The sequence below is a fragment of the Notamacropus eugenii genome, chromosome X (assembly GCF_028372415.1).
Source record: "Notamacropus eugenii isolate mMacEug1 chromosome X, mMacEug1.pri_v2, whole genome shotgun sequence".
Lineage (NCBI taxonomy): Eukaryota > Metazoa > Chordata > Mammalia > Diprotodontia > Macropodidae > Notamacropus > Notamacropus eugenii.
This window is the reverse complement of record NC_092879.1, coordinates 3,973,993-3,983,654: the sequence shown is the minus strand read 5'-3', so window position 1 is coordinate 3,983,654 and position 9,662 is coordinate 3,973,993. Positions and strand designations below refer to the sequence as shown.

The 9,662-nt window shown below is 39.2% G+C and overlaps 1 pseudogene; it reads right to left on the bottom strand.

The window, feature by feature from the left end:
- Positions 1–399: 399 nt before the first annotated feature.
- LOC140515817 (peptidyl-prolyl cis-trans isomerase FKBP7-like) lies at positions 400–1,315 on the bottom strand (annotated as a pseudogene).
- Positions 1,316–9,662: the final 8,347 nt, after the last annotated feature.

Here is a 9,662-nt window from a genome sequence, read left to right as displayed (position 1 = left end):
TAACTTGTGTCTGAATTTGTATCATCCAGTCACCGTCTTGAGTGGGAAATCCAAGTCAAATGTCTATTATTTAAAACTATACTACCACAGTGAGACAAAAATAAATAACAAAATCTTCAAAGACAACAGTCAACATTTAGAAAAACTGTTGAGAAGCTTAAGGATTTAAACGTAGACGTTTTGTACACTCCGCGTGTATAAATACTAATTTGTACTTACAACATTTTTAAAATTTTTCCACTAAGTTTTGGAGTGCATTATAATTGAATATTAAAAATTTAAATAAAGTTCAGAAATCACTGTTTTTCAAGGGTATCAAAATGTGGCCTTATAGAAAAAAGTAAGCAAAATTTGGATAAAAATAATTTTGTACATAATACAAAAGATACCCATGCGATTTTATAAAGATATGCTATAGAGTTGTTCATGTTGATATACATTACATGCCTTAGAAGAACTGAAGCCATCTCCATAGTAATCGTTTTTCTTAAAAATATGTTTTAACACAGAATCTTTATATGACTGGTCACATGGTTTATCTTCTTTCTCAAATTCCTATTTCAAGTAATCATTGATCTACATTTTAGAAAGTTCCTTCTCATTGTCCAAACCAATCTGTTTAAATGTATCAATATTTCAGGTTCCTTTGGTCACGGCATAGAGTTCAGTCTTGAAAATCATTGTTGTATATGCTGGAATCAAGCCTTGTCCTGACCTATAAACAAAGAGCTAGATAGTCAATGATGATTTCTGGAAAACTGATTTTCATGTTTCTGATTTGTCCAGCTGTACTCTCCTGGTCCCAGGAAGAAAACTTCCACAGCCTTCCTTTCCATAGGCGAGTGAAGGAGATATTGTCACTTTTCTTTTTTCTCCGGAACATATACCCATCATAGCAATATCTAAGCCTTTGATTCCTTGGCCAACACCAGGAACAAACCATTTTGGATGACTTTTAATTCGTGTCTGGCTGCAGTAGAATTGGGTGCTGTTTTCCAAGTAGCCATCATAATGGGCATTGAGAAGGTCCCCCTTCCTGCTTTTGGGAGAACATTTTTCTGGAAGACGGAAACCTTCTAGTTTCACTTCATCCATAACTTCCTGTGTATTTTGTCCCTTAAACATTACGTGCATATGAGATTGTCGTTGGGTAGCTGCAGCCAGAAATGATGGACAGGAGAGCCTGCACCCTGGGGTTTCAAGTAGGGCTAGCAGTGGCAAGATGACAATGCCCCTGCGGATTTTTGATTTTCCTCTGAGGGGGTGAAAGTACTGAGAGAAGGGAGGGAGAGAGGAGGAGGATGACAAAGGAATGGAGAGAAGAGAATGGGGAAGAGAAAACGCAGGGGAAAGAGAGGGTAAGGGGGAGAGTGAAGAGGGGGAAGCCGGAAAGGGAGAAGGAGAGAGGATGAAGAGGAAGATGAGGGCATATAAAAGAAGGCAAAGAGAGGAGGAATGGGAAAGAGGGATGGGTGGAAGGAAAGAGAAGAGGAGTCGGGGGTGGGAAAAGGAGAAGAGGAAGAGAGGGAAGGGAAGGACATGGGGAGGGGGAGAAGAGGGAAGAGAAAGGGGAGAAGAAAAGTGAGAGGGAGAAGAGGAATAAGGAGGAGGGAGAAAGGAGGGGGATTAGGAGAGAATTCATTTTCTACTTAGAATATTTTTATGCATTTCTCAGACTTTACCAAAAAAAAGTTCAAGAGAGAAAAGGAAGTCCTACTAAGAGAACTTTGCAATTTTTGTCTTGAAACTGATGCGGCTTAAGGAGTTCAGGGAACTCCCAAAGACCAGAGTACCACACAGGATCGTCTTGAATGAATTCATGGACTCAAGTATTCTCTAAGTAAAGATGGCAAAGGTTTCTTTTAACTCCAATATGGCAGGCAGAGCTTCTAAGACAACTTGCATTCCTTAAGGAATTTGCAACTGGACAGGAATGATACTAAAGCTTATATAGGAAAAGTACTGGGTTATCTGGCAGACATGCTAATTACATGATAACTTACATCCTTAGTTACTGAATTCATTTACTACTGCAAACTAGGGGAACGGGTTCCTCAGGGGTGTATTTGTGGTCTTGACCTCAATAGCAAGATAACTTTGAGAGTTGATGTCTGTAGCTTGACCTCTGCGTTCTATATAATAACTGTGGGTATCAACACAAGATAATACTGTGGCTACAAGATAATCCTGTTTTCACAAGAGGATTTCTTCAGAGGACAGCCTGTTCTTGGGGTAGGGAAAGAGAGTTTGTTTTACTGGGGCCCACTCATGAGCTATTGCTAGGCACAGTGTCTGGTCTGGGGACAAAACTGTCAGGGATAGTGTTTTGAAGCTGCGGAGAAATGTGATATTGGAATTGGGGTCCAAGCACAAGCACCCAAGCACCCCATCAAAACCAGAACCTGAGAGAAGGGATTATTTTACTATTCTGTTAACAACCCTATTAGGTTTGAAGTTTGTTGCCTTCCTATTTCCTTATTCTGGGACCAGTAGGTCAGTAAGACTCTGAAGTGCAAGGCTGATAAAGAGATTGGTCTAATCCTCTGGGAACATTCCTCCAGGACTCTACCCAACTAGCAGAGGTTATTTCTGACTAAAGTGTAAATAGAATCCAATCTGGATGAATTCTAGCCGTAAGGCATTAGGCTCCTCCCATGGTTCAACAGGAGTGGTCTGAGTGGAGATGGATTCCTTTGTCCAGATTGCTAGAGGCAACTGATCAAGTCACGTTCTCAGCACATGTCCAAACCTCTGTTCCTCCATTAATTGCTCACCAATCAGGGTTGATTTTTCATCTGTCAGGGGCACCTCCTTTTCCAAAGGTATTTAGGCATTCAGTAATCTACATGGTTTGCTTTCCCTTACCAAGAGAGACCACTGACCAACAATTTGTTGATTACTAGCTAGCCTCATTAACAAATTGTTTACTCATTACCCAGAAATCCTGTTTTGGCCTTTTCATTTGTGAGAAACTTTTAATTTATAGTAAGATCACTTTTAATAGATGGAATAAATGCAACTGGAGGGCATAACATCATGTATGATTTTAAAAAATCACCCACACCTCACCAAAACTGTTTATTCAAATAGAATTATTGAAGCAGAGGGGTGAGAAGCTCTACCCTGATCAGACCAAAAAGACAGTATTCTGTTCAGTTCTGGGATGGCATTTTAGGAAAGGTAACCAAGAAGCTGAAGGATGTCTAGAGTAGGGCAACCAGGATGGTAAAGGGTCTTGAGTTCATGCCATACGTGTGTGTGCATACTTCTATGGTGAAGAAGACCATGCCATCAGAGAAATAGTGACATGACTTGCACTTGACTTTGTTTTGAGTGAGGGAGGGCTGTGCAGGTCACCAGCCTCACTTCTCCTCCAGAGCCATCTGAATTCAGTGACCAGATATTCATCAGGATGAGTGGAGATGACCCTGATGAGGCAACTGGGATTAAGTGACTTGCCCAAGATCACACAGCTAGTGAGTGTGAAGTGTCTGGGGTGAGATTTGAACTCAGGTCCTCCTGACTCCTGCACTGATACTCTATCCATTGCACCACCTACTTGCCTCATGCCATTTAAGGATTAGCTGAAAGAACTTGGGATCTTTTGTTAGGAGAAGGTAAGATTTGCCATAGACACAGTCATCTGTGGAGATAGGATCAGAATTCCTTTGCTTGGACTCAAAGGGTAGACCTGGGAGCAATGGGTTTAAGTTGACTCATTTAAGAAAAACTTGCTAATAATTAGAGCTACCACAATATGGAATGGGTTTCCTTGGGAGGTTGCGATGAGGCTAAAAACAGCTCCTGAAAGGCTGAACATAATATTAATGGTTGCTTTTGCAATACTTTGTGAAGCCTCTAGTTACAGAACTGCAACATGAAAGTACCCTAAAGTCCTTTCCCCTTTATCTTGAAGCTGTACCAAAAGACTTGCTTTTGTCTGCCTTTATGCTGTGTTCCCTGGGTCCTTTAATATTTAAACTGTATCCTCCTGCCCTTCCTTAAATCCTTAAACCACAAAGAATTCCTTTTGTCTCACTCATGCCACCTATGTCATTCTGTGCCGTCTTTAATCCTTAACCTTCATAAAAACCTCTAAAATGCCATCATCTTGCTGAGCATAACTCCCCTAAATATCGTAGTCTCGCTTAGCTTTCTCGCTAAGGAGACCCGTGATGCTTTTTCCACATAAAATAAAAAGCTCCCCTTGGCTAAAAGTAAAGGTCTAAGTGAATTCTTTCACACATGAACCAGTTCTCCGAATTCTAAAGCTCAACAGTTGGGGTTAAATAAGAGTTTGGGAGGTTTCCCTCACTCGATATATTTAAGCTGAGGGTTGTTTGAGCCCCCCAAAGAGGACCAAACCCAGGTTAAGCAACAAGAAGCAGCACCCTGGTTGGCATAACAGACATGCCTTGTGTGCACTCTGAGTGAATCCGAAGCTCTCCTTCTGAATTTAACTGACTGGAAACATTCTTCTGACAAGAACCAGGTGTCACCGGACATTTCCCTTATCTTATTATTTTATGACATATGGTTAGACATTATCTTGAATAGTCGAAACACTCTTTCCTTATTGTTTATGAGTATTACGTGACACTTATGTTTTGACATCTTTGTTTATGGTAGAAGAAACCCAGACTCCCTGGGCATCCTCTTGGGACTATAATTTCAACTGCCACTACGACACCTCTCTTATTGCATTATGGACCCCATTCTAGTATGGCATTTCCATTTTATGTCATTCTCATGTTAATGGTTGACACATAGAGAGATTATAAATTTGGCTGACACAGGCATCCTTAGCTTGGAAGGGGAAGGGGTCATACTTTGAGGGTATAAAATTACCCTTCCCATACAACAGAATGGTAAACAGAAATGTTAGAGCATAGCTAAGAAATGGTGAACCAGCCTGAAACTGGCCATGCAGCTTTTCTCATAGGGCAACATCTAAAACCTGCATTTTTGTTGTTTATGAAGTTAAAGTTTTCTATATAGATAAAGCTTCCAGGACTTTGAAGCTGTTTTCGAAAGGTATCAAACTGCTAAATGTCTTCAGCCCAAAGTTTAGTGAATGATTATTAACTCCTGAAAAGAAGGCATCACATTTCAATTCGATTCTCTTCTACATGTCTACGTTATTTTGTGCCTACTGATGCCTTAATGGCGTAGTTAAAGGAAAAAAGGAGCTATTTTCCTACAATTAAGTAAACAACTGAACTAAAAAGCCAAATCCTGAATGAGCTACAAGAAATTCCTGAACCCATTTCCTAGGTAGAGTTATGACAATGTTGATTGTGTTCTGGATGACCTGATTGTGACTGAAACAACGGTTTGTTAAAACAAAGATAGAACACGTTTAAAAAACAGTATGCTTCAAATATCCCTGGTTTACATTCACAGTGAATCTGACTCCTGTAGGTATCATTCTCTAACTTAAAAAGAATAAACAGCACACATACAACCTAATTCCATTTTTTCAACCAAACCTCTGATCAGGCTGAGAAAACAAAATCTTTTTTTCTTTCTATTTTTATTTAAGCTTCTCTATATTTTTCCTTCCCTCATTCATTCTTTCATTCATTCATTCATTTCTTTACTTATTTATTTACTTATTCATTCATTCATTTGTTTGGTTAGTTGTTTGCCTACAGTTTCCAACTTTTGCTTTTGTAAGAGTTTGAATTTAAAATGTTCCCCCTTTCCTCCACGCCCCTTCCCAAAATGGCATGCAACAGGTGTTCATTCATATGAAACACAGTTCCACATTAGGCATGTCGTGAAAGAAGAATCAGAAAAGAAGAGAAAAACCAAGAGAAAGAAAAGAGAGAGAAAAGTGTATGCTGTAGTCTGCATTTCATGCTTATTTCTCTGGATGTGGATCCCCTTCGCCATCATGAGTCTTCTGGAGCTGTCTTACATCACTGTATTACTGAGAAGAGCTGTCTATCAAAGTCATTTACTCCACGATGTTGCTCTTACCGTGTACAATGTTCTTCTGGTTCTGTTCACTTCACTCAGCATCAATTCATGCAAGTCTTTCTAGGTTTTCCTCAAATCTGCCTGATCATTCTTTCTTTCAGCACAATAACATTCCATTACGTTCATATACCACGACTTGTTCAGCCATTCCCCAATTGAGAGCATACCCTCAATTTCAAATTCTTGGTCACCACAAAGAGAGCTGCTATAAATATTTTTGCACATGTGTGCCCTTTTCCGTTTTGTGTGCTCTCTTTGGTATACCTCGTAGGGGTATTGCTGGATCAAAGTGTCTTTTCTTTGATAGCCCTTTGGCATAGTTCCCAATTGCTGTGCAGCATGGCTGGATCAGTTCACAACTCCATCAACAATGCACTAGGGTCACAAGTTTCCCTTATCTTCTCCAATGCATATCATTTTCCTGTGTTGTCATATTAGCCAATCTGATAGGTATGATGTGGTACCTCGGAATTGTTTTAATTTGTGTTTCTCTAATCCATATTGATTTAGAGTATTTTTATAGTACTCTAGATGGCTTTAATTTCTTCATCTGAAAACTGCCTATTCATGTTCTTTGACCATTTCTAAATTGGGGAATGACTTGTATTCTTATAAATTTGACTCACTTCTCCCAGTGACTTCCACCTATGATTGTCAGGCAATTCTAACAGGGCAAGTCTAACTGCAGACACATAGTACACTGGCACTGTTGTAATGGCTGTTACCACTAGTCCACCTCAAGGACAGCCCTTGCTCCAAAGCTGTGCACACAAAGGAAGGAGCTGTCATCACAATTAACAACCTTCAACAAAAGAGTAGGGAAAGTGGGCACTTCTTGGATATTAGGAAACCTATGCTTTGTCGTAACAAAATAATTTTAAAACGTTAAATACCCATGAAATCAAAATAGGAGAGTACAAAAACTGAGAAGCAAAACTAAATTTATTACTAAACGGACCTGTGAGCTAGTTGTGTTTTGTTTGGGGAAAGTTCCCTGTTTCTGTAAAAGGTGTCATCAAACTTCCTGTCAGCCAAGCTTGAAAACTAGGGATCAATGACCCTCTCTGCTACTCCTTAAGTCTCTAATCCACTGCCCAGTCTTATCGGTATTATCTCAGCATCTTTCCTATCCATGTTCTTTTTCCCTCTTACATTGTTCTGCCCAGTTTTGAATCTATATTACCTACTTGCATGCACAGTTGCACAGCCTAATCAAACTGTTCCCTGCTTTCCTTGACTCCTTTCCCCAACCCCAATCCACTCCCACAACTGACTAACTAGTCTTCTCAAATCATATGTCAAACCATGCTCCTCCCTCCTCAAAATTCTCCAGTGGTTTTCCGTTGCTTGAAAGATAAAAAGACAACTCAAGTTGGCTGTTAAAACCCTTTATGTTGGCTCCAGCCTAACTATTCAGATTTATGTCATACAAATTTATATACAAGAATAAATGACCTACTCCCTACATTCTCTGAACTTAATATTCTATCTCTCACATGCATGCCTATGAGCAAGCTTCTTTTTTATGCCTTTTACAGTGCTTGGCTTCCTTCCATACTCATCTAAGAAGCCACTTCCTTTATGAACCCTTTCCTGATTTGCCTCATTGTTAGCATTCATTCCCTTTCTCCCTTCCTCCTTCCCTCCTTCCTCAGATTACCTTGCACTTATTTCTGATTACATGCTGTACACCCCACTGGGATTTAAGTTCTTTGAAGGCAGAGCAATCTTTTATGTTGTCTTTATAACTACTCAGCACTGAGCTGTTAAATTTAATGATCTGAAATAGAAAATAATTTTGAGGTACAAAGATTCTGAGTGAAAATTATTTAATAGCAAGGCTAATAAGTTGCCATTAAATCGGGTCAAGTGCTTAGTGCCAACCTGAAAGTTTGGTTAAAAAAGGCAAACAGGCCAAATGTATACTGTTTATTCCCTTAAAGCTCGTGGTCACGTGATCATATAGCCAGAAAACCTCCTGACTGACTGGCACAGCAATGACCAGGCTTGAATATGTTTTAGGACAATCCAAAGGTATTTGTGTTCCTCAGATTTATGGTCTACAGACGTGATTAATTATACCATGAGAAAGGAATTTCTTAATTGGATAGGTTGTAAATACAATAAGATAACAGAGTTGACAAAGTTTCCATTGAAATTACAAACCAGGATATTTGTGTGTTCTCTACCATCAAAACGCCACAACATAGTATATGACCAAAAAGTATGAAGATATGAAAAAAGTCCCCTTACTCAAGACAGGATCTTGTTTTAAGGGTCTCATCAAGTATGCTAAGTCAGCCCCATCTGGCTTTGTTGACCTAAGAAGAGGGATTCTCTAAGTTTCCTTCTGAGAAGAAAGAGACTTTTAGGTCCAGGCTCTTCTTCTGATTGACTGATTCAAGGTCTGGCCCTTGTTAAAGTCAGAAAAATGTACTGAATATTGTCATTTCCTCCTCCTTGTCCAAGGCAAGCCACAGGCCATGCCTGTAGACCAACAAAGGTACAGGGAAAACCTCTAAATAACCAGTCCTTGGTATGCAAGGGGTCAGATAGAGGGGGAGTTGTTTTTCCTGCAGGTATGGTCCAGACACTTGGGAAACCTATCTATGTCTGATGTCATCTTCTGCAGGCCCTTCCTAAATTGGAGCGCAAGGTACAATCAGGAGAGAGTCAATTCATATGACATGTGGATCCAAGGGTCAATACAGAACAACCTGACAGGGGCTCCCAGAAAATATGTGAGTTGAACATTGAGAAGAAACAGTACAACATAATTGATATGGCTAAAGCATATAGAAATAATTCACTTTCGCAACCATGCAGGGCTAGGTTCAAGCAACACAATACATTTTTCTCACAGTTCCCAAAATTCCATTTTTTCATTAAGTCAGGCACAGATTAACACTTGGATGGCTCACAATAGAATAGTTTTGAGAAGAGACAATTATATGTCAACAAGATAGAAAAGAAAACTTATCATAAGTCATACAAATTAATGCTAATTAACCAATTACCAACGTTAACTAATATTATGGTCCAGGTATCCAAGGAATCCATTCCTAATGTCCATTTAAACATCACTTGTTGAATCCCAGTTGTCTCATGTAGTTATCTGATGCCTAGATATCCTTTTTTTGACAGAAGATTTTATTCTTGGTACAGTTCAAAAAGGGAGTTCCGCTTCTCTGGTTCAGAACTACAAGTTCTCCAATAATTCTGGCAATATAAATTAGTACAATCACTTGAAATTTTGGTCTCCATTCTCTTTTTTGGAAATTTCATACAAATCCAGTTTGTAATATTTCCTGTTTCTGTCTTTACCTAAATGCTACACCTGATATAACAATCTTTTAAAATGTGACGGTTCAACCATAAAATTGGTTCATCTGCTTTCAAAATTATTAGAAAGTTAATTTAATAAAGAAAAAATACTTTCACTCACTTTTACCACTATCTTATGCAATTTTTCTCCAAAAGATCCAAATCTGAGACCTTTTTACCAAAACATGATAAATTTTTACAAGTCAGTCATATACATCTGTGTATAATTCTTAGAGGAATCAGTCTGATCGTGATTCTTGTCCTCAAAATTTGCTATCCTGGGGGGAGGAGTCAAGATGGCAGAGTAGAAAGATACACATATGTTAGCTCCAAACCCACAGCCCATAAAATACCTC